Source organism: Podarcis filfolensis (assembly GCF_964270895.1).
Source record: "Podarcis filfolensis genome assembly, chromosome: 5".
NCBI lineage: Eukaryota > Metazoa > Chordata > Lepidosauria > Squamata > Lacertidae > Podarcis > Podarcis filfolensis.
Genome location: NC_139608.1, coordinates 47,033,923 through 47,060,230, shown reverse-complemented (window position 1 = coordinate 47,060,230; position 26,308 = coordinate 47,033,923). Strand labels below are relative to the sequence as shown.

At 39.7% G+C, this 26,308-nt stretch overlaps 1 protein-coding gene across 23 annotated transcripts in view; it reads right to left on the bottom strand.

Moving 5' to 3' along the window:
- The window catches only part of ADD3 (adducin 3), a 97,069-nt gene extending 71,019 nt beyond the window's left edge, over positions 1–26,050 (bottom strand). For 4 of the 23 annotated variants that reach the window (XM_083616560.1, XM_083616575.1, XM_083616585.1 and 1 more), the window contains exons 1-2: positions 20,859–20,934; positions 20,488–20,568 (exon numbers count right to left, since the gene is read on the bottom strand). The gene's annotated coding sequence lies outside the window, so the exon portion shown is untranslated. Of the gene's footprint in view, positions 1–4,565; positions 4,721–20,487; positions 20,569–20,858; positions 20,935–23,208; positions 24,024–24,458; positions 25,533–25,791 lie in introns of those variants that run through there. The other 19 variants (XM_083616577.1, XM_083616589.1, XM_083616574.1 and 16 more) reach the window with 15 other exon arrangements.
- Between the last annotated feature and the right edge of the window lie 258 nt (positions 26,051–26,308).

Genomic DNA, 26,308 nt, shown 5'->3' with positions numbered 1-26,308 from the left:
AAAACATATTAAAATTGTCTCAACTTTCTAAGCATCTAGGTAGGCTTGTCTAAATAATAAAGTTTTTAAGAAGTGCTAAAAAGAGTACAGAGAAGGTGCCTGCTTGATCTCAATATGCAGAGAGTTCCAAAGGGCAGGTGCTGCCACACTAAATGATCAAGTTACAGTGGTACCTCTGGTTACGTACTTAATTTGTTCTGGAGGTCCGTTCTTAACCTGAAACTGTTCTTAACCTGAAGCACCACTTTAGCTAATGGGGCCTCCTGCTGCCACTGCACCGCTGCTGCGCGATTTCTGTTCTCATCCTGAAGCAAAGTTCTTAACCCGAGGTAATATTTCTGGGTAAGCAGAGTCTGAAGTATGTAACCCAAGGTACCACTGTATTACAAATGCGGAACGGGTTTTGTAGCGTCAATTCTGCAGACCAAAGCAGTCAAACAGATGGATGTGGGGTATGGCAATCTTGTACATAAACCGGTCCCAAATTGTTAAGGGCTTTATATGCTAATAGTAACACATTGAATCTGGGATGGTAGTGAATCGGCAACCAGTGCGGATACTTGAGCACTGGTGCTATTTGCTACCACAGCCTCACTCCTGTCAGCAATCGTGCTGAAGCATTTGACACTAACTGCAGCTTCCACATCAAGTGCAAAGGAAGCCTCATATAGAGTGCACTGCAGTAAACCAGTCTTGAAGTAACCAGCGCATGAACTACTGTGGGAAGGCTTTCCCAGCACAGGAAACAATCATACAATACTCCTGGGCTCTCACATATGGTTGCTCCTCAGCAACCATGCCATCCATCCACTGGTAGACTCTACTTTGGTCACAACTCACATATAAATTACAACACTCATTCAACATACAATTCTTCCACTACAAAGCGTATTGTATCGTTCCCACACATTATTCTGTATTGTTTTATTCAAGCATTCACATACTACAAAAAAATAACAACGCTATATTCATTTATAGTTAAAGCACAATTTTTGACCAGGATGAAAACTCTAATGCAGGGTTGCAGAATGTCTGGTCTCTCTCTCCCTGCCCACCCCCCTTCTGCCCAGCAGCTCATCCAAAACTCCTTTAGGCAATTCCACAGCTCTTTCCAAACATCAAATGGTGAGAATTCCAACACAGAGTTAAGAGAGAAGGGACACCAGGGGCAGAGAGCTGTGGAGCCTCTTCCTAGCATATGCTAGTCAAAACACTTAATCTTCATAACAGAAATCTAAAACAGCAATTGATAATTACAAGTGTTAATATTTCAAACTGTTGCATAAAATGTTGTTAAATAATAATTATTAATGTGCAGGCAGTGACACTTCTTTCCAAGAAAAGCTTCTCATTTCCAATAAACAGGAATTAATTACATTGGAAAAACAAATTCTTGATATAAGTATTGCAAAAAATAACTGGGTAGTCTCAAACCAGATATTCAAAGATAGGTGCTCATAATATATCAACTACTACTGTAGCTATTTTTCCTGTCTTCTGAGACAGTCACACTAATCTGACATTTTTGGAGACAGAATGCATACAGAATGCACACTTTCCATTCTTGCCCATCTGGTTTCAATCTGTCTTTCAATAATTGTCTTCTCTGAATTTTATTACAGAGGTGCTCACACCCTATACTATTGGAGATTAAATCCACCCCAGCAAATGGTGTTTATATACAAGGAAGTGTTACAGACAAATGGCTTGACACATTGTCAACACTTCTAAAAGTACACGTGTCTTTAGTAGGAAAGAAATGAGCCTCTGTTGTGGGTTTAATGAAATATTTCCAATTAACTCAGTTTCATTTGAAAAATATTTTTAAACAACTAATTCTTCTGCAAATTGAATTCTTGTGCAGATGCACATCAGTTAACATGGCCTTGTAAAGAACCCCATAAAAGTTAGTAGCCTGCACACAAACCTGTCAATTGCAGGGCTGGAGGACATGACTGGAAATGCTACACCAGGTCTTTTGGTGCTGTGACAGTCAGTCAGTATGGTCAGCCTTTTTAACTGAATTTGGATTCAGTGGCAAATTATGCCACTATGTTAAAAAAATAAGATCCCTCTCTAGGGCTAGGTGGCATGTGGCCCAAGGGTTGGACCAAGTTGCTTATAAATGAATATTAAAATACAAAGTCTCACCTAAATAGTTTGGTCAAAGCTGTACTCAGGTTTGTTGGCAGTCCCTGCACAGCTCATCCTTGTTAAGTCAGTACAGTAGAACCTCGACTTACCACCGCCCCTACTTGCGAACAATTCAACTCGCGACCGCGGCAAACCCGGAAGTAAATACCGAGTTTGCCGCGGTTCGTGCACACGCAGAAGTGGCTGCCGCCGTCTGCACATGCGCAGAATGGCACCGTGGCCAAATGCGCACAAGCAGAACAGCGCTTCTACCAGTGACCCGGATCAACTCATGAACAGACCTCCGGAATGGATTCCATACTTGAGTAGAGGTTCCACTGTATACTGAATTAAATTAATGTCTGGACACCCCCAATGCCATTAACTGATTATGACGCTAATAAATATTTCAAGCCCAGGTCAAAGGTAGCCACTCCTACAAAATAATGACTCATTCCAAACATAGGCAACATACTCTACATGCATGTCTCATGTTTTGATTCAAAGATTATGTATTTAAGGCATTACTAATACAAGCTGTAACAATCTATTGTCCTGACACCGGCCATGCCTGTTTTGTAATACTGACATGCCAGTTGGATGAAATTGCAAATGGCTTTTAAAGAGTCGCTCCCAAGAAAAGCTAGTATTTGGCTATCTAAGCAACTTATGAGTCATTTTGAATAATGATACTGTTCATATTTTATCTATCAGATGGAAAACAGTAAACTATTATCTGGCACTTAATTGACTGAATTGTAAAATAAGCATCCATAGAATTCTCTTGCTTTCAATTTTTTAAATTCTAAAACTAAAAACTTCTGCAATGCTCAAAACATTTTTTGAAAAATAATTACTATTTTAATTGTTTGAAAGAGAGGAGACTTTGGCTATATTTCTTGAGCTAATATTCAAGAGTCAAAATTAATTATGAAATAGGCATGTGTTAATTGTATGGTTAAAGTTTTCCTTGTGAAAATAAGAACAGATAGTTCTAAGTTCAAAGATGATACAGCCCTGAATAACTTAAACAGGGTGGGTAATATGTATATATTACCTGTGTGTAGAGAGTTGGCAGTATAAACAATTAAAGTTAAATAAAGATGTGTGTTACAGTTTGCTGTTTTTGAGGTTAAAAAACAAACAAACTGATACAAAGATGTACAGCCAGATTTTTTTTTTGCCATATTTGCTTTAAAAGAAGATTGCTATTTTACAGTATTACTGCAAAAAGTGGTCTTTCTCATGACCAATGTAACAGAAACAGATTCTCTTAAAATGCTTCCACTATTATTCCTACCTTCAGTCCTACCAAGAGATGAATACAGTGCTTCCAGTTGGAGTTGGAGAGCAAGGCTGGAACTGGTTGCTATTGGATAAACTTACTGGAAGCACCCATGCTGATTCAGTTTGAAATGACACTTAAGGGAAAAGAAAAAGTAAAGCCTACAAATAAATTGCTGAAAACACCATCTATGGCCAAACATGCCATTGCTTGCTTCAATTATGTAGAACCATTCTATCTACTCAATGCCTCTTAATTATACAATTGTTTCCAGCTGACTGAAGATTCCTTGATACTAGAAACTCCCCAAAGAGCCATAAATTCAGGGGAAGTACCTTAACAGGGTACAATGGATTGTGTGTGGTTGAAGCCAGTAAGTACAGATTTGGCTGAAGGAATCTTAATAAATTAATGCCAAGCATTCAATTTGCAACAAGAAGGGGGTGGGGAAGAAGAGAAAGTTTCCAGGCTCTATAAAACCACACATAAGCGGAAAAGGATTCTTCTATAAATGGAAAGGGACCACAGATGCTACTTGAAAATAAAGCATTAAGGAATAAAACCTCTACAGTTCTGTCACATTTCTAAGACAGAAACAAAACACATGAACATCTAATGCATAGACTTTGTAGGATCTGTATTAACTCCCAAAAATGTCCTGCCACCTGCTTCCCAGCACTGGAATTTAGGACCACTAGGAAAAGTACTCTGCAGTTTAGAGTAGGCATAAAGGTGTTTTAAAGGAGAAAGAGGTTATTTCTGAAGTGACTATTCAGGCATAAAAAAAACCCCCACAACCCACTCATTTTCTAATTTGCAAGTGCATTCAAACAAAACTAAAGCTCACTTTAAAAAATAAAATATTTGTTTTATATGACCAATTAATTTTCCTAATGCATTACAGCTCCTGCAGAAGTAGTATTAAATTCAACATTTCATATATAAACAAGTATCAGTTATAATCCATGTATAAAAATATACTATTGGAATAATTTACCGGCAGTTACAAAAATCTCATTTAAGTACACCATTACTGCACTGCACTGAGAACAATAATACATTTTATACATACATAGTGAAGTTCACAAGCTTTACTGGCCTTAGCAGCTACGGTCAAAATGTGTGATTGTCAGGCTCCTGTCCTTACCTAAATGGTGGTGAAGTAGGGGTCTTATCTGACAACAAACTGAGCTTTAGACGTGCTCAGAGTACCTCTAAAATACACTGCAAGGTTAAGAACAATCTCCTTTTCTGAACGCAGGAGAACAGTTGCAGCCTGTCCACGTCATGCTTTACTTCAGAAGAATTCTAAATACCTCCAAAGCACAGAGTGAAATAGACAAGTTCCAGCCCTCCATCTAAGCCTGGAGGAAGGAAGAAGAGGATTTTCCCAGCAATTGCTATATGAGTGCCTTGGAAGTGTAGCAGATCTGCCAGGAGAATTTTCAACCCCCTCCCCCAACTCCAGGCTTAACAGGAGGCCTGTGTAAAGCAGTGCTTCAATCTTTAACTGGAAGATTAAATCAGTGGGACTGTTTAAGGGCACACTTGCTTGTTTCCCTATTATGATTAAAGGAGAAAAAATAAATAAAAACAACCTTCCCTTCTAGAAAAAGTATCAAATTGCAACATATGCTGAAGTATTCTCAAAAAAGGAAATATATTGAGAAACTCGTAATATCCCAATTAGTTAAAGCAATTGCACAGAAGCTTAAAAGCCAGATGATTCATCAAGTAAGAATCTTAGTGTAGAACCCTAATATCCAGAATTATCCCAGCTTAACAATTTATTATCAAATCTTTCAGACTTATTTTTATGAGTAGACTATAAGGAATAAATATCCAGCATTCTGTAAGATTTATTCAACTGCCTCTATTGCAATGTTAATGAGTAAGGCTTATAATCATAACTTGAAACACTATATTCCTATTATCAACTGTCCCTTGGCTGCTGAGAAACATTTTGCCAGGACAGTTTGGTGTGATACAAAGATATGTCAGCTCCACACCCCCATTGGTGAAAGCTCTTCTGTATAATTCTGTGACCTTCCACTGCAAATGAAACATCCGCCCCTGAACTTGGCTTTGTCAACATTCCCATGGCTGCATTCAATCAAGTAACCATAGCAAAGTCTTAATATCTTAGTAAAGTGTCCAGACTTCTTTTAAGAGTTCAATTTCAGTACAAAACAAAACAACCTAGTAGAAATAAAAGTCCAAGTAATCCCTCTAAAACACTTTCCAGCAACTATTATCTTACATGTATAGAAATCAAGGAAGGATTTAAAAATACTATAATAAAGAAAAACAGAGAAAACTGCATTATAAAGGGTATTTTTAAGAAGACACTGATAGTTTTTATTTTACTTCCTTTTGACAACACTTACCAGAGCTAGCAACATACAGTATGCCACAAGATGAAGCATTAAACACATAGGTTTGTAATCACTTGATAAATTCACATTTGAAATTCATTATTAATCAAGTTATGGAAATGACCAACTTCTGAAAGTGTTTTTTTTCCTTTCCTTTGGATGCTACTGTAGGTAAACACATTTTTTTTTGTCAAGCATCAAGTCTATACAAAATATTTTCCCCTACTGCAGATGTTTAATGAAGCCAAGAAATCAAACCTGATCTTAAACAATTTGTACTGCAATAAATCTATGCATTTTAAATAATATGGATGCATTATAGTAACTGTTACCTATGAGACACTCTTCAAACAAGTGAATGGACCCCAAGATTATGTGACATTTTGTTTTCTTGAATGATAAACTATACAGCAAACTCAACAAAAGCAAAACTGAAGGCCTTGAAGTAATATGTATGTGTACATTAATCATAACTGATGATTTTTAAAGTGAGCATAGAAAGTGAGACATAGATGTAGGAATTCAAATGGGGCAGGGAATAACAGAAATAAACACAATCTCCCACAAAAAATTCTATCTCCAACCCCACACATACAATCATAATTTTTCTAGACTCAAAACTTGTCTGGCATTTATTCATCTCTTCATCCAACTCCAGTTGCCTTGGCTTCCTGCAGCCAATCAGAAGCCACACTTTGGAAGTTGAACGTTTTGAAGTCGAACAGACTTCTGGAATGGATTCTGTTTGACTTCCAAGGTACGACTGTATTTTGTTCTTAAGTGGAAGAAGCCAGCTCCAGAACCTGAGTAACACAAGACATGTTGTGGATCTTTCCAAGTAATCAACCTCCAGGTCAGAAACTGCTGTACAAGACCAGATGTTACAGTACAATACTGGAATTTACTGGAATGGCATCTGACCTTGAGAAGGTGACAGATCTCTCAGTAACTGAAATTAAGTTTCCTTGCTCATTTGCACAGAGCAGCATTCTTACTGCAGTTCTTATTTCTACATGGAAGTAAAAAAGCATGCCTGCTAGTTAGCCTTGAGAAGGGCATGCAGATCAGAAAAGTAACTTAAGCACACAGAAATAACCAGAGTCAAGCTACATTGTAATCATGTCATGGTTTTGCCCTCATTTGACTCTCCCTATAATCCTCTTATGACTCTCACTTATTCAGTCATGGTGAATTTTGTTTACATGTCTGGAAAGACACTGTCATTGTTTTGTTTTATGGCAAAATTAGATAATAAATTTTAAATAATCAAACATTAAAAGTAGCAAGCTATACTACTTTTATACTTTTTTGTCAATTATTTATTTTCCCTTGCTACATATTAATTTTTGTAACTTCCCATATTTTCATTCCCACATTTAGAATCTTGTCATAGATTCACATTTGAAATTGAGCAATTGCTATCTGTTTCAGTTTGAATTTCTAGTATGACCACTCCTGACAGACTGGGATGAGTAATAGAAGTTTAATGGATTGTACAACATATTGAAATCATACCATGGCCATTACATACAGAGTTTAGCATGCATTCTGACTTTGAACAAAACGAGAAGAAAATACTAACCTATTCACCTCCTTGCCTACTCACCAGATTTAGTGGTGGGCACCAGAAACCTCTCAAAAACATACTTCTAAAAAAATGCAGGGACATTCAAGGGAAAGAGTAACCTTAATTTTGTGGCAGGTATGAATCTCAGATAAGTGAGGGGGTGGCAAAAAAGGAGACATGTTTTGTTAAAATGGTTCCAGGCTGCAAGAAAATGGATCCAATGGCACATGTGTTGCTCATCATTGTACTTGATTATTATGTCAAGAAAGCATGAGTAATTGCTTCCATTCTCCTAACCATCAGAAATTATGTATTTTGTTGCCACAGCACATATACTGCAGTTACCTATTAAGCAGCATGTGATTGGAGAAACTGTTTTTTTATCCAATGAGGACAATTTAATAGCTGTGAGAGAACTAAATGGTAGTCAGCAGGTTTTCTAGGCTTTGGAGAATAAGGATTCCCTGTCACCTGCTCTTTTCATTTTATAAAAGAGTTGCAGTCTGTATGCTTCAATATACTAGTTCTCAGATAAAATTCTCCCAACTCAAACACATCCAGAGTGTCACAAATCTTTTAAGTTCATAACTATCTCAAGCTTTGAGTGAACTAGTTCACAGCTTTACATTTAGGCATTAAACATGAACTGCTGAGAAGATGAAGAACATGGCTACATCAGTTAGGATAATGATACCTCTAACAATATATACAATTATGTTTCAAAAGAAAGCAGCTTTTTGTGTTTCCAACAGTAGTTACATTTTCTTAGCCTTGACTAGCACATAAAGTCTCTTCCTCCCACCTCAGTAGTTTTCAGCTCTGCTGCTCATTCCAGCCTGCCCTCTACCACTATAGTGGTGAACTGTGTTTTCCAGCCAAGGGAATACTATCTAGTATAGTGGTAACTTTGCTCACACTTTGACACTTTAAGCCAAAAAGGCAAATAACCTTTCGCAGATGTAACAGAACTAAAGGAAGAAATTGCTAATATTTTCTTAGCCAAGTGTCATAATTTAAATGACCCTGCATGCCACTGACATCTGTGGAAAAAATAATAATTCAATAGCATCTGTGTGATTAGGTTTTCATACTGAATTTTACTATATTACCGAGTGTCCAAACAATATTTAATGTGTAGTGATCACAAACCCCACACCTGAGCCCTTTGGAATGTACAGAGAATTCTGGAAAGAAGACCTAGGGTAGACTTCATAGACTGCCAAAATTTGTGGCAGCCACCAACTCTGCCCTTTCTGTAAGGGGGAAAGGAACAAGTCTTACTTGTAACATCACACTGAGTTCTGGGGTCACTCCAGCTTCACTGCAAACATTGTGAGCCATGAAGGGAGATATCTTACTGCTTGGAAGCCTATTGGCAGCTTAGCAAAAGATGGAGTCATTCCTCTAATTTCCAGAGCCCGAAAAAGGCAGGTGGTGGTGAAGGATATCTCTTTGATTTCTGATGAGCCTCAGCATGAGATCTGACCCATCCTGAGGAAAGTCACAAGGATGACAGATGCATTCACCAGGAGTGAGCACAACTGTGGTCCCTTGAGCAAAGATGATTGCTCAACCCCCATCTTCAATTCTCTTTGCACATATTGGGGACTTTGAAGGAGCCGAGGTTAGCCTCTTGCATTTATCATGATGCTGTTAAAGTTTATGTAACCAGCAGTGGGATTTGCAAGTAATGTTTATATAATATAATCCTATTTTCAGAAGAGGCCAAAATGTATAATATCAACGGTACCTGCTCTTTATTTCTTGTTTTGAATGTAAGATGAGGAACTATGATTACATCATCATGCAGACAACGCAGAACTGAAGTAGAAATGAAAATAGGTCATATTTAATGTTCCCGGAGGACCCTTTCATGTTCAACTCCCTAAGAATGTAGTCGTGTTCAAAGTCCTATTGAACACTGTGGGATTTAATTCTGCATTTAAAACATGCATAGAAGTGGATGTGAAATCTTGACAGCCAAAGATGAATACTAGCATATACATCTACTCATTTAGAACCCATATCTTGTCCTGTTCTCCATACCACACAATATACATTACTGTATGGTATTGTAAAATATAAGCAGAAGTTTAGGTTGATTAATACTCCTTCTGCCTATGGCGTCTAGGTTGCGTAGGGCACACAAACCTAATTGGATATTGGGCATACCTCCTTAGCAGTGCTACATTAAACTTGCCTTCTTAACAACGTGCTTTAACACTTCCTACCACAGCCATTTTGTGTTTGCATTGCCCCCTCCCTGGTAGCCATTTTGTGACAGGCATGCCCAACACACCCTCGAAATTTGAAAAGCTGTCCACTAGTCTACAAGGGCTGGTGACCCCTGAAATAAAACATCATTAGCCTATTATCTTTTTGGGGGGTGTATTTAACTGAAGCTTAGAAAAAAATAGAAAAAATCTGGGTCATCTTGCATGTCACAAGTATGGTTGTTTTACTCACACACAAAATGCCAGTTTGGAAAACTGTTGCCAGATAATGAAAGGCTGCAAAAGTATATTTAAAATGATGCAGAATATATGAAAATAAATATAGGTCTACATAGGTTGACATTTTTACAGAATAACCCTAGTATTAGTTTGCCATTAATCTATTCAGCTACTAGTTTGCCATTAATCTATTCAGCCCACTACATATTATATTATATTATATTATATTATATTATATTATATTATATTATATTATATTAATTTGTATTCTGCCCTATACCCACAGGTCTCAGGGTTGTTCAAAGGATAAAAGCAGAATACAAAACCACAAAATACATAATCAAAACAAAAACAACCCAATAATCCCCCCGCCCAAATGCAAGTGTTCAGAAAATACTTCTAGAGGTAATAAATGTCATAAATTTGGAAGGAAAACTGAGGAAGACTGTAATCAAAATACAAGATTAAAATACAGTTTTTTGTTCTATTCGTACAAGACTTTCACATGCTTGAAAACTGTAACATAATACATATTTCATATAGTATATGACTAAGCCATATTGAACAGCAGATCCACTGAAATCAATGGATTTAATTTAGTCATGATTAACTTGATTGATCTACTTTCAGGTATGAGTAAGTCACATACAACCTTTTTGCCAGTTTATTCTGACCTTTGTAGATTATACTCCATCAAATTAAGACAGATAAAGCAAATATAAATTTACTGAATACCGGTTTATAGATATAATTACAATATTATAGAAATATTTGGTTTAACTAAATCATGAAGGATAGATCAGCTGACTGAGAAGTATACAGATGTTATGGACTGGCTGGATTCAGAAGAGTGGTGGGAGGCACTAGCTGGGAAACCACCAAGGGAACCCTCCCCCCAGGGGAAGAAGGCTCAGAGTCAGGGGATTGGAGGTTCCCCAGCTGGGGATGATGATGAGTAGTGAGGGAGAAGACGGAGCAGACTGGGAAAAGGAGCTGTTGGAAGATGAAAAGACAACAGGGTTTAGTGAGCAGGAAGAAGCTGGGGCAGTTCTGATTCATAGACTGGAGAGGAGGAAGGCCAGGAGACAGAGATGAGGCTGGCTGCTGAAGAGTCCAGGGAGTCTCCCCCTCCTGCTGCGACCAGCTCCCTTTCCCCCCTGGTCTCCCAGAATACACAGAGAAATGAAGAGTGTGGAGCAACAAGAGGCAAGGCAATGGAGCCTTAGGCTGCTGGGGAAGGAACCGAGGGAAGCACCTTAGAGAACGGTGGGAAAGCAGAGACCTTCAGTCCTCGCAACTACTTAATTGGGGCAAGACCTACTGGGAAGGGTGACTATGACCAGTAGGACTAAGCTGTTTTGTTTCTTTGCATAGAGAGTTAACTTCACTGACATCGGGTGCTCTATTGTTTTATTGCTGACCTACGCATGACTCCAGCTCCTGACAACAGACCATGCAGGGCACAAAACAGGCATCTCTCTGAAAAAATACAATTGTTTCTCTTAATACAGTATTCAATACTGTAATATTAAAGTTTAATTTAAAACTGATCAGACTAGTCAGCTTTGCAAATATCTGTAAACACTATTAGTCCAAGAAATTTTACTAATCCAAGTCCCCCCACATATCTCCATTTGTCGTTCAACGCTACTGAAATGCAAACTAAATTAAAGCACTGCTTATCATATGTTCATTCATCTTTGTCCTTAATGTAGCAGGTTAATGAACAATATATGCCTTACATTAAGCTCTGTTGAGGGCAGAGTAATGACATTTAGAAGCACGTTGGAGAAAATAAAGTCACCTTTGACATACAATAATCCACCCTCCAGGTTTTGGAAGGCCTAAAGGTTCCTGCTAAAAACACACGGGGGTGTGTTGCTTTCTGAGCTTATAGAAAGATATATGAAACCAAGAGAGCACATAATCTGAAAAGGATTAATTAATTACAAGCAAAAGTCCTATGTTTACTCGAATGTATGTATAGCATGGTTGGGAAACCTGTGGTTCTCCAGATGTTGTTAGATTCCATCAGCCCAGCAACAGAACTCCATGATCAGGGGAGCTTCAATCAAGCAACATCTGGATGGTCAAAGGTTCCCCACTCCAGTAACAGAGAATTCCACTCCTATATATCAAACCTCATGATTTCTAACAGGCTACCTTAGGAGTCTAAAAATGTGGGTTAGCAATACTTGATCTATAAAGGTCTCCAAGGTACATAAGCATCAAGGTACTAGGCAGAGGAATGCTCACTATGGTATGCCAATTGTGTATGCAAATCAGCCTACCCTCTGGCTCTAATGTGGTCCTTGGCCACACTGCTCACCCCTGTCCTTGACAGTCCTTCTCAATTTAGAAACATATGCAAGGTACACATTCCTCCAAGTTAATCAATAAGTAAAGCACTCTTGGATTTATTTTTATTGTGCAGTAAAAGGAGCTAACTTTGACAACTCTGTATTTAGTAAAATGTAAATATCAGGCAGCTTTTGCTCTACTAATCAATAGATTATAAAGAATTGTGGAAGTATCACAAGGTAAAAGATTCAATCATCTCCACTTTACTCGATGAGGCAACCATGCTTTGCTTTTCAACTTCAAACATGTTTTGACAATTAACCACCAACATATTATAGTCAGGTGAGGGTTGTAACCAAAATCTTTTACAACAGGTCCTTGTGAAACCTGAAGCCAAAATATATCAAAGGTCACCTTGTATAAAAGAGAGCCTTATTGTTTTTCTAAGCACTCTAACAAAACCTTTGTTCGAGTAGAAGGAACTCAAGAGAGTATTTTATTTAACCCTAGGCAATGGAAGCAGCATACAATTTATATTACAAAGGTGGAAGATGGGATTACCTGATGAAGTAAGGTTGTTTTAAGGTTGAATACTGGATGGAGGCCTCTCTCAAAAGTAAAGCTTCAGGCTATTATTTCACCTTTATGAATTAAACCAGACATTACACAATTCAGCTATCCTTTGTCTGAATGCTATGTTAAATGCTTTAATTAATGGTTTAAATATTATTATTAATGCACAGCCTTAAGCTAAGACCAAGGGCAAAACTGAAGGTAAATGTTTTGCTGAAGTTTGATTCAGGAAATTCAATAGATATGTTGCAAACCCCTGAAAAAGGAGAAATGGTATGCACACCAGGTTGGTTATTCTCTCTTCACTATCCTTCTATTCATGTTTGGAGGATAAAGATAATTGTCAAATCTGCTTTGACTTAATCAAATAGGTATGGAGAAAAAACATACCAGTTGCCATAAATTACACTAAAAAGGAAGTGTGTCATGCCTGAGTTAGAGGCATCTAACTTTTGCTCAACTACAACCCTGAAGGTTTTGAGCTCAAACCAAAAGCATGTGGGAAGATGTCTGTGCAAAAAAAAAAAAAAAGTCTTTTAAACAGCAGGTGCCTCCCACAATCTTTCCCCTCCATTCAAGCCAGGTCTGTAATGGGGGAGGCAGAAGCTGGGTTACACTTGCCCCAGGCCTTGGGGGGCTAAGTTGGTGGAAACACCCGACTCTGACTGGCTGCCCTGGGCAAGCTCTCTATGGGCCTGATACAGGCTCAGTTATTTCAACTCCCAAAGTTCAAAGACAGTTTTCAATGTGACATATGCGGCTGCTGCTGCAAGCTCACATATGCAGATACAAGCACACACACACATCTCATGGTATGGAATGAAGGCACATGAGGTGACCAACGTGGCAGTGCTAAGTGAGTCTGGGCCTGGCCAGTGCCAAAGGAAAGTTACCTAGTAAAACATGTATGCTGCCTGGTATTTCATGACAGTAGGCAGGATATATGTGTAAACCGATCAATACTCAAGTAAAAAAGGCTCCCTGGATAATGGCCCAGTGAGTTGATAAGTTTTCATCATATTATAACAACCTGATAGATAATACAATACAATACACTTTGTATTATTGAAAGAACTACAGAAATAATTAATCACATATTGTGGACACATTTTGTGATAAAAGATTTAGACCAGTGGTTCCCAATTAGGGGTCCGGGGACCCCTGGGATTCTGCGGAACGCACCCAGGGGGTCCGCGACCCCATCCTTTGCCTCCACCCCAACTATTATTTTGTCATTTCTGCATGCTAATATCACAAATTTTATGGTCTGTTTTAGTGCTGTGCAATTTTTCAATATATTGGCCAAAATCAGTTTTGAAATCACTCTGCAATAACGATTTTGACTCAGCAATATTTCGCTCCTCGCATAAGTCCGCAGGAAAGCAGCAACAGTCACAGCGGATGTCCATCTTCAATGGCTGCCACCACTGTCTGCCCTGCTGACAGCAGCTTGATGCACCCCCCAACCCCATCCCCTCCGCACTCAAAACATGAAGTGAAGGTGACTCCGCTTCCTCTCCTCCTCCACCCGCCCGACCTCTGCGACTGCTCCTTCCCTCACCACCACATCTGATCTCCAATTTCAGACATTCTGATATATCAGAATATCACAATGTATAGCCACTGACATAACACAATGTTGAAAACCAGGTATCGCTCAGCCCTAGTCTGTTGTTGTTGTTTTTAATATACCTAAAGTCATTTGCTTATTAAGGGCTACACCACATTCTGTTCAAAAAATTGCTTTGCAAGGTAATTACCATGGAGTCATCAAAATTTTCAAAAGTATGGGGTCTGTGGCTTGGCTTTTGAAAAATAGGGGGTCCTCAGTAATTAGCTAATTGGGAACCACTTATCTAGACTCTGCCTTAGCACAATGGCAGGATGAAGGACTATGAGAGGGCACATGGACCTCCCATCACCTGCAACATTCCTCTTCTCTGCCTCTGAGGTCCTATTGCCAGGGGGGAAACACAGGGTTTCACTGAGCTCACAAATGGGCACTATGCCTGTACTCAACTGGAACAACATGATTTTATTTTTTTCTAAAAACCTATGCAAACGGTTCGGAAAAGAATTTTATGATCATCCTTTCAATCTGTTATATGCCATACATGAGTCATACCTATTTTGAATGCCAAGCCGCACAAAGAAAAAGAGTGAGATCAATCTTTCACCATTAGAAATCCATAAGAATTCTAATTAAAGTCACTTCCATCACATGGAAAACAGAATATTTCATGTGTCCCTCCCCCACAGTAGAAGAAGATAGAGGGAAGAGAAAAATATTTTCTGCAGGATTAAAATGTATTTTATTAAAATAAGACATTGCAAATAATACTACGCAAGTTTTAAGCCAAGCCAAAGTTTCAACTGCAGAAGCATTTACTAAGATCCTTGTTGGGCTGCTTGTTTGCTATGTGTTGTTAACAAATCTTATTTTCTTTTTAAATTTACAAATACCTCTGTGGCTAGGAAATCTCCTGTGCATGCAGAAACCTTATTCTGAAGTGTTTCCATTTCATTTACAAACTAATAAACATGGGGTCTACAGAGTTAGATGTGGAGAGAAGGGAAAATAAAGTTTGATATAGTTCAACTATCTTACTGGCTCAGTATTTCAGGTACTGCCCAAACACACTGTGATGAAGTACATACATTATACTAATAAACTGTGGCAAACATTGGTAGAGAGGCTGTTGGTTTGGGTTGAGTTGTTGCAGAGTAGGGCTGGGAGATATCCAGCTATATCACGAAGTCTGGAAAAAGGATGGAGCTACATAGAGGCATTGGCCATCTTCATGGTTTTCCCCACATTGTGATTTTTGCCAGGTAAAAAATTAGGAAACCAGTATCATATGGACTTGAAACCTGTTTTGGGTTATTTATCACCCAGCTCTAACATACATCATGATTCGCAATGTACTGCCAAGTCAAAATCCGATATCATGATACGTACTTCAAACAAGTTTTGGACGATATATATCGTTCAGCCCTATTGCAGAGTGATCCCAGGTTCCTAACCTTACCTTGTCTGGAGTAACACTGAGTGGCTACTTGATCCTCCCTTATTAGATTGGGGTGAGAATGGGTGATAAAGTCGCCCTAGGCAACTTCAAGAAGCTCACACACTTCTGAGATTAACACAGTATACAAAGTGCCATAGAGCATGAGGTAGAAATAGTCTGAAAGTAAGTAATCTTGTGATGCTTGAAAATAACCCAAGATACTAGAAATGTTACATCATGTGAGGTAACTAATAGATCACTATCTTAAAATTATAGACAATTTTGAAAGATTGAGATCAAAGTTCTGCATGGCAATCTTTGTAGACACGACACTGGCCATTATCAGATGATCCAGAGATTTTTGAATGACTTTATAAAAGACATAGTGCTTGAATCAGCATGGAAGTTTTGAAGGGCAACTTGAATCCAAGGTGAAATTGGATGCTTCCAATCTCTTCCTTGCAGCCACGCCAGGGTTTGTTCACATAGAACTAAAAGATCACTTAATATATTAAATCCAAGCAGCATCATAACGGTTAAGCAAATAGATGTGGTGAAACTTTACTAGTCAGGTATGTATTCAAAAGTGCCTCTCTTGGGGATCTACAGAAGTGCAAGTCAACAATACAAAATAGGTCCCACTTATTATTTATGAATAATGGTTGTGTTCTTGCTGTTTGAGTCATTAGCACAGTAGGTGTGCCCATTGTTTAAACACAGAAAGCACAGAATATTGTTTGAAGATTAAAATAGATTATTTGAATGATTACATTGATGCGTAATAAAAAAACCCCAAACTACAGGTGAAATTTTGGAGACTCTACTACCATGTATTGTCGCTGCTTAGTATTTGTTTATCTGGATTTTAAATGTGGAAAAATTCCTAACCAACTTAATCAAGCTTTTCATAATTACTACCACATTATCAGCTTATAACAAAAACCCAAAGTGCTGCTTCTAGTTTGTATACCTATAATAGTAGGATCATCTCTAACTATAGCTAGTAACAGCTTTATACAGAAGCCAAAGGTAACTAGAAAGAAAAGACACTCACTGGGTGCATCTTTTAATCCTGAAACATTCGGAAGAGTCTCCAACTATGATCCTTGCTTTAGGTTTACTGTGTCAAAGAGCACCAGTGGTGCTGTGAGGAATATTTACAGCTTTAAAAAGAAACTGCAACACAAGGCAGTCAAACATTTTCCGTGTATCTTAAAAAATAAAAACAAACGGGTGGCAGATATTATTTCAGTCTCTAAACTTCCTTTAGATTGCAAGCTATCGTTAACCAACTTCTAAGTCATGTTTTGATTTCAAAGATTCCTGAACACTTAGAAATGAATTATAGCAGTTGGAGACCTTTTATCCAGGAATAGTGCATATTTTAAAAAGCTGAGTATTTTGTGACATATTTTATATTATTATTTTGAGATGTGTCCTAAAAAACCCAAACTGAAATATACCTCAGTACATTATACAGTACTGCAAACTTTCAAACAAGACCAAAATATCTAAATCAGTGGTGTGCAGTAGACAGAAATCTACCAGCAGAGATCCTCATCTGAGTGATTTGCAAGGATTTCTGCCTCTCAATAATGTCAACATAACCAATAATAAAATGACACCCATCCCCCCCAAAAAAGGAAAGACTGCTGAAAAGAAGAAAGCTTGAGGTAACCAGGAATTGATAATGGTGTAGAAGGGTGGTGAGCTCAGCTGGGTTCTGATTCTGAAAAAAACCCCAGCATTTTTATTTATATATATTATATTATTATATATTAAGAAAAAAACAATATATTTTGGTACTTTGCTCCATTTGGTAGATCTCATCGTTCTAGTAAAAAACAAGACACATCTCACAAGTCTAAAGTCTGCCCTCCACTGATCTAACACCCGACATAATGTATTTTAATTCACCTTCATAAATCCAACGATTGGCATTACACAACCTCACTTTGAAGCTTGCACTGCTGCTTAACTATCCATTTATTTTCTCTTAGCTTACAGCAAAGTACCAAATAGTACCAAGAAACCTGGCAGGAAAACAGAACAATAACAGAGTGATTCATCCTTTGCCATTCAATCCCAGCTTCCATCAATCAGAGGCTCATGGACACCTGCAGAGTAAGGATGAATGCCATATCCTGGCCAACAGCCACTGGCATGGTGTCTGAACATCTGCATGGTTGTGATTGCAATGCAAATAACATAAAGAAGTACAGAATACTGGAGGCTTAGAACTATAACACATTCTTTTGAAGAGCAGGTTTCTCCTTTTCATTGTTGCAGAGAACTTGAAGATGTGTTAACACTGGCCAGGATCCAAAAGGGGCATATGGGGAAATCCAAATTAATCCTTCCTTCAGAACCCTTATACCACCTCATCTGTACCCCAATACACACACAGCATTTCTGGATATTGTTCTTTCAAGGACTTAGGAACTAACCATGTAGGAAAGGAATATATAGCATTTCCAGCAATCAAAGGAGAGAGAGGAATATAACACTGAAATGAGTGAAAGAAATGGGACAGAGTTGTTTCCCTGTAATTTACTGTGTTGCTCTATAATACCAATTTCTTTCAATTGTCCCAACGTTCCTCAATATTTACAACGGGACACAAAAAGAATAACATTATTACAAAAAACATAAATTTGTTTACAGCATACCAAATTACTGAATTTCTGGCAATTGATTTGATTTAAATTCTGAAATTTATCTTAGATTTTTAAATACCCAGCAACATCGCAAAACATATTAGTAGTAAATTATCCAGGGGGTTGGAATATTATTTGCCAATAAATATCTCACCATAGGTCCACTATGTAATACCAGTACTCTTTTCCTCTTATACCAAGAAGAATATGGTTACATAAAATTGTTAATTAAACAAAATCATTCCCCTTATTAAAACCAATGTCTCTAAGCTGTAAGCAAATGCCTCCAAATTCTGGATTAGGGACAGAGGAAAAATTAGTTTGGTCTCCATTTTTAGTTTGATCTATTTTGTATAGCCTAGACTAATACATAGATTGGAACCTGGTTGTCCTTTGGATTTCGTACTTCTCCAAATTTTGCAATGCAGTTCTTGATTCAAACACACCAAATAGCATTTTAAAAACACAATTGAGGGTAAAATACATTTAGAAATGTGTATACAGAGATAAAGAAATATATTTAAATTCATTTTTTGTGATTTAAATAGTTACTATAGCTATTAATAGTTATTTAAATAGTTGGGAGCCATTAATGATGAAACAGAACAGCTTATAAATGAATATATGTGATGTCAACATGGGCCAGAAATAGACTAATTCATCTATACCTACCCAAGTTCCATTACTAGACATTATTGATATGATCCCACCATTTTAAAAACAAACATTCTCATTTAGTTCAAGCTATAGATTTTACATATTGCTCTGGATACGTAACTTTCAGGTTATGAACGTGGCAAACACAGAAGTGTATACTTCCAGGTTTCGCCGCCCACACATGCGCAGAAGTGCTCGATCACGCCACGTGCGTGCACAGAAGCAGCGCCTCTGCCTTCAGACTTTTTGGGTTGTGGATGGACCCCTGGAATGAATTTAATTCGTATCCGGAGGGTCCACTGTAAACATTTCCCCCTTGCCTTTTTCTCAGGAAAGAACCGGTATCAAAATTCATGTCTTTACTTTAGGAAACTTAATGCATTATGTATAACTCTGTCTACCAAAGAAACATCATGTCTAGTTTATAAAAAGTACAGTTTCTTCAGACAATAATTATAAATTGAATATATTCTTTAAAGTTTTGTTAAACATGGAGCTAAAAACTACTGAATTGTAAGGAACCTAGCATCTCCTTAGTCGTGCCAGTTTATAAGGACCAGGCAACAAATAATAACAACAGGAAGCAAAAACATTATAGTAAAACAAATTGTTCTTTATACTGAAAATTATTGTGTTTTCTCTGCAGTGTCAAGCAGACATAAAACACTCATTTCCATAAAAAGAGATGAGAAAAATTCAGATTTTGTTTCTTCATATTTGTCACTATATTTATCACAGACTTCAAAAAATTGAAGTTTGTCCAGATTGAAACAAGCTTCTACCCTTTCACATGTCAGTTGCTCTTACTGGTGTGAGAATTTCCAAATATAGACCAACTTCTTAAACATGATGCAGAAGGCGAAGGAATCTGAAGTAGGCAACAAATAACAAAAGCTGGAGGCTGTGTTGTGCAAAGGCCTTGCCACTCTGTTGCATGAGGCATATGCTTGTGAGAATCCCACAATGTATTCCTTGGCCAAATACCTGAAGGTGTTCTGTACCCTGCAACATTTGAAAGTACCTGTCTAACATCAAGCCCTAAGTGCACTGCTTGTTTTGTAATTCAGTCAAATACAAAAGCATCATCACTTTCATTTCTGCCTTTGAATCCTGGATGCAACAGATTCGCAGCAGCATCAATTGGGTAGCAACAAAATTATGTTGCCCTGTACTTTCTCCCACTCCCAGTACAGTGGTACCTCAGTTTACGAACTTAATCTGTTCTGGAAGTCCATTCTTAAACCAAAGCATTCTTAAACCAATGCGTGCTTTCCCATAGAAAGTAATGGAAAATGGATTAATCCGTTCCAGACGATGAAAAACAACCCCTAAAACAGCAATTTAACAGGAATTTTACTATCTAACGAGATCATTGATCCCTAAAATGAAGGCAATAATCAATGTACTATTCTACTGTACTATAAAATAAATAAGAACGTATTATAGATGATAAAAATTATAATTATTTTTTTTCTTACGTGCACTGATAGTCATTGTTTGGATGGGGGGCTTTTATCCATTTCTGCAGTTACACAATCAACCAGTAGCTGAACTGGGTTCTACACAGACACAAAAACAAGTCACAAAAACGAAATCACAAGCCACAGTCACAAGTCAATCCCATAAAACAAAGAGCAAATCACAGTAAAAAAAAAACCCACAAAAAATATATAGCAAAAACAAAATATCACCTCTGTGTTGCGTGGGTGCTCGGGACTCAACAGCCAACAGACACAACAGGAAGCCTCTAATTAGCAGCGGGGGGACTCAATTTACAAATGGAACACACTCAACGGGAAGCCGAACATGTTCTGCTTCCAAGGCAAAGTTCACAAACCAAAACACCTACTTCTGGGTTTGCAGCGTTCTTAACCCAAGTTGTTCATAGACTAAACTGTTCTTAAACCAAGGTACCACTGTACTGTAAGGCCTAGTAAAGAGAGCAGAAACAGATTCACTAAGTATGCCAACAAGAGGAGACCACCAAGCAAAGAAGGCACTGAATAACTGCAAGGAGAAGGGAATGTGTGTTTCTTTTAGCTCTGTGGAACTCCCAATACAGATAACTGCACTTCAACCTGTCATGAAACTAGAAAGGGAAAACAAAAAGCAGAACTTTATCAGTGAAGCACTTTAATGTTCTACCCTTCTATGCAAAATGATCTCCCCCACAGGTTTAAGCATCATGGATAAAATATCTGTATATTTCTGCATACAAATTACTTTCACTGTGGTTATATTTACAAGTCAACAATGACCTATAATGATACATCCTAAATTAACATGCAGCTTCCTAAAACACAATAGCCATAGTGCATGCCCATATTCATGCACTCGAGCAGAAAATTCCCAGGAGTACGCACACACACAAGAAAATACAGTATTAGGGTTACTATATTTTGAAGAGCAAAAAAGAGGACACACTTGCCGACTTCTATTTTTAACTATGGATCGCTATGATGACTCTACCATGAAAAAGAGAACGTATGGCAACTCCATAACAGTTCTTACCATGTGCCTTATCAAAAGCAGCTCAATTACTGTAGTGTAGAGCAAGCACCTGCAATGAATGACCTATCAAGCCAAATGCTGATCTCCTATGTATGAAAACCCCCTGAAATTTTAGAAACTTTTTTTTTTTTGCTATATGCCTAGCATTATTTTAAAAATGGTTGGGTTTTCAAGTATTTGGCAGATCACAATGCATGGCTAATAAACTGTGTTTGACTTGGGAGTTATAGACTGTGCAGGCCTATAGAGTTTTAAGTTTTGGATTTTTATTAATAAAGGACCACAAAGGAAAGAAATCAAAAAGTTTCACTCACTTTTGTCTAATATCACTTCACTCATCAAATCATAATAACAATGAAGCCCATATCACCAAGGTTGGCATACCTGGAGGTTACCAATTCGGCTAACTACGATGTATTTGGAACAGAGCTACAGTACCAATAAAAGGAAAGCCAGATAATTCTGAATGGTCATAGAAACCTATTCTTCTCTCTACCTACAAGTCCTCTTATGAAATTTCATCCAAAGAAACAAGCCACCAAATACAGAACAAAGTAAATAGAATAATTTGTGGCAGATATAGGCACAGACAGTTGAGGAATATCCTATCTGCACTGCCAATATCCACGAAAGGGTGCTCTCCAAAAATATAACAACATTAATAGCAGTGTACACTTCTAAAAGACAAACAGCACAAGCAATCTGCTCCATGTTTACAAGCAACAGCAGTATGAACACCTAGTATGTGTCAGTGCAAGATACCAAAGACAGTCTTTGGGAGATGGTGGAAAACACACCTCAGTGGGGAGCCACAGAAAACACAGATGATCAACTGGCAGAGTATCAGTGGAACTGGACCGCACACAAAGTGAAGGATGCAATGGCAATTAGCTGGAGGACAGAACACTTAGGAAACTGACTAGTTTGCACAAGCTGCAAGTAAGCAGGGCAGCCATTCTGGATGCAGCAAACCATTTGGCTACAACTCACAAAGGTGAGCCCAAGCCTCATTAGCCCATTCAGCGTTGTTCACCCCAATGAAACAAAAAGTGTCAGCATGGCCCCCAAATCTAAATGGCTTAAAAGAACTTTTGAAGTTTCAACCCCTCCCCCGGTCTGAATGAGCTCTCAGATCTAGATGACACTCAACTCCCCCCTCCCCGCAGCCAAAAACAAGGTGAACGTGAGTATTCACAAATTCACTTTGTGAGGCGGTGTTATACACCTAGTGCTCAGATGTAGGTACAGTATAAGTAACTCCGAAGTTAGGATGAGCAAAAGGCCCTCCTTCCACGGAAGGTTCATTGGTGGCGCCCCACCCCCTACACGGTGCCCCAAAACAATAAACGGAGTGATATCTCGTATCATGAATCGGGGTGGGGGGATGGGGGTGAGGCTGGACTCTCTTTGAATTAAACATGGCTCAGGATGTGGGCGGAACTGGCGGCGGGAGACGTAAAAAATCCCCCCCAGAACACCTTCCCTCCAAAAAGAAAGTGTGCGCGAGGGAGGAAGGAGAGAGAAATCCCCTCAAGAGCAACAGGGACACTTTGAATCTCCCACCCCTGAGCGAGAAACGTATGAGGGCTAAAGTAAATGAACAACCAGCCGCCTCTCCCGGACTCCCAGCGCTCAGGATACCACCCAGTGCACCCCACGGAGGAGAAGGGTGCGAGGAGCCAGCTTACCTCAGCAGCGCCCGCGCCTTTGTGTTTCCCTCTTGCCGCCTCGGCTGCTCTGGCTGGCTCGCAGGAGCAGCAGCACCTCCTACGGCGGAGGAAGGCGGGGCGGGCCTGGCCGGAGTGACGAAAGAGGAGGGGCGGGGCGTAGCCGCCTCACTATCTGGCAGGAAGGGTCGCGCGGGCTCCTCCCCCCCGCTGGCGGAGTTAACGGCACACTATCTGGCAGCGCCCCTCTCTTGCCCTCATTGATTCTCCCGCGCCTGCCCTCCCCTAAGCCGAGGGGCGCCGCCAACGTTCGTCCAAGTTTGAATCCTCCCCACCTCCCCCCTCGACGCCCCTCGTAATAGCGGGGAGGAGGGGGAGGAGATCAGGTGGGCCGCCGCTGCCGCCGGAGCTTCAGGGTTGCTATGCGGCAGGCAGGCGCGAGGAGAGGGGAGGGGGTAACTTCGTCGCTCCGCAGCCGGAGGGGAACCGGCCAAAGGGGGCGGTTTGTTGTTACCTCGCAGCGGCTGCGGGCGACGCCTGAGGGGCGGAGGCTCCACAGTGGCCAGGCCCGAGGGGCGGGCTTGTTGGCGAGCAAGGGCCCGGCCAACCGCCCGTCATCAATGCCGCCGCTGCCACCGCCTCTCCTCTCGCACGCCCGGGTAGGTCGCCTTCGTCTCCAGAACGTGAAGCCCCACTCCCTGCCCTCTTTCTCCACGCAGAAATATTGGATCTGCCTCCCGCCCCTCATATGCACCCAAGAGGGAGAAGAGCGGGGGCTGGTGGTCGGTTTCCACACGTGACAGGGTTTTTTTTCTTGTCGCGTGTCTACCTTCGAAGACCAGGATCTGCACGCTCACATAAACGATTGCCTGTATTAGGAACACCGTCCACACGTGGCGCACGCAGCCCAAGTCCCTCACGCAGCCGCCTTGATTTGTTTTTGTATTTTTACTATATATTTAAACCTATAAAACCTATAAAAACAACAACGGCGGGCTCTCGCAAGCAGCTTTGGATGTTTCCCTCCGCGTTGTGCTCCCTATCCTATCCAGGCTGCGGCGCGCGCCTTCGCGTGTGTGTCTGTTAGCACGTCTGCAAATACCACGCCTGGGGGTAAATAAGCCCCCCAACTGCGCAGTTCAGTGCAAAGTTACAGGGCAGGACGGAATAATTTGAGAATAAGCGAGATCATTTCTAAACCCTTTTTTTACAGGTCCCTGCAGCCCCTCGGGACTCGCTCGATTCCTTTTCCCCTTTCGTTTTGCAGTCACCTCTCATCTCAGTTGCGTTCTGCTACTCCATATTCCCTTCACGTTCTCCACACAACTCTTCCATTCTCTACATTGCATTACAAATTCCAGTTTATCTCCCCGATTATGTTGCTGCAAAGACAACGTGTAACTTTAGCCTTGCTTCCCGCATTCCTTTAAATTCACATTCCAGAACCAGATAGGCTGCAATCCCTAACTAGCTGCTACAAACTGACTTCAATAGGACTGCTTTGGTATGGGGTTTGAGAATCAGTCCGCTTCAGTATATATTCTCGTCTCCTGTGTTTCTGAAATAGATTGGCCACTCCTTTCAAACTCGTACCTTCCTTCATTTCAGACTCTCTCCTATGCCCGCAGACACCTGTTTCCTCCATGACAACCCGACCCTATGCATGTGTGCTCAAAAGTCCCACTGTGTTCAATACGGCTTACTTTAAAGTAAGCATGGGAAAGAGTGCCACCTTAAAAGAGATCTCACTCCTTGCTGCTCACAGCCCAATCCTCAGGTTTACTCAAGAGCAAAATCCAGTGATTTCAGTGGGTTTTAATTGCAATTCAATATGCCTGGAATTACAGATTTTCTCTCCTCAAAATTAAATCCATGACAGCCCTTTTTACAGACACATATTTTAGCTCTGATTTCCAGCCCTTCTAGTATGCACACACTTAACATGCTTTCCATTTCTCTCTCAAGCTCCCACTCACCTCACTCAGCCAGACACACCCACACCTCCTACTACATATGTTCAGTATTCCCTTCCTCTCCCCCCTTCCCCCACATAATAAATATTTTTACCTAACTGGAAGGTTCTTCTATCAACCAATATGGCTCTTTAAAAAAAGAGAGAGCGAGAGCCTTAATAATGCTTGCAAGATCCAAGACTGCAGATTTCAACTATCCATGGCTCTCCTTACTCTCCGGGATTATTTCATCACCATGATATGCTTTTAGATTCAAAAGTAGTCTTGTAGTGCTTGAGGATATGAGGATTTTGCCAGCTCCATTATGGCAATATGTCATCTGATATTTGCTGTAGTTGGATCTTCAATATGGAAGGAAGAGGTTCCATATTTCTGTCATTAAAGAGAGAAAATGCAATCCTAATTACTTCCCTTCTTGCATGAAAGTTTATGTTAATTTACTGTACAAAAGCACTCTGAGGGCAGGGAAAGGGGAGGTGTCTCTTGCAGTCAGACCATCAGATCATCATCCAAGTCTGCAACCCTTACATAAAAAGCATGCAGCAGAATAGATACCAAGCGTGGCTGAGTATTCCTTCGGCTTTCCATACCACAACTTAAATATGTTATAAAATAATAGAAGATTGCTTACCAGATAGTGTCCCTGGTTTTCTTGTGCGTATGCCTTTTCCTTTTGTAGGAGTGTTAAATCGTGCAATGCTGCATAGAGAGAGAGTCACAACACACACACTGCAGCGGCTCTAAAGCTAAAAGGACAGGAAAGTATGTTACTTCCTAGAGAGGCTCTATATTGCCACTAGGCGCTGGCAGAAGCAAAAAGCATTCCCTCTCTCTCAAAGCTTATTGATTCTTCCCCAACTGTTTCCTGCCATCTAGGGTACAGGAAAGCTTATTTTAAAAATTGTACTGGCAAAATTGTATATAAAGTTCAAACTGAGGGGGGTGGGAATGCAACCTGATCTTTAGCAAAACGATGGACAAACTTCCATGTTTCTAAAGTTTCTAAAGTGGAGAGAGTAGAAATGGACATTACTCCCAATGGAGGGTTGTTGTAGGAAGTGGAGTCCCCCAAGGATTGGTGTCTGAGCCTGTGATTTTTAGCTTGTTCATAAGGAGTTAGCAGCTAATGATCCCAAATCGCTTGGGGG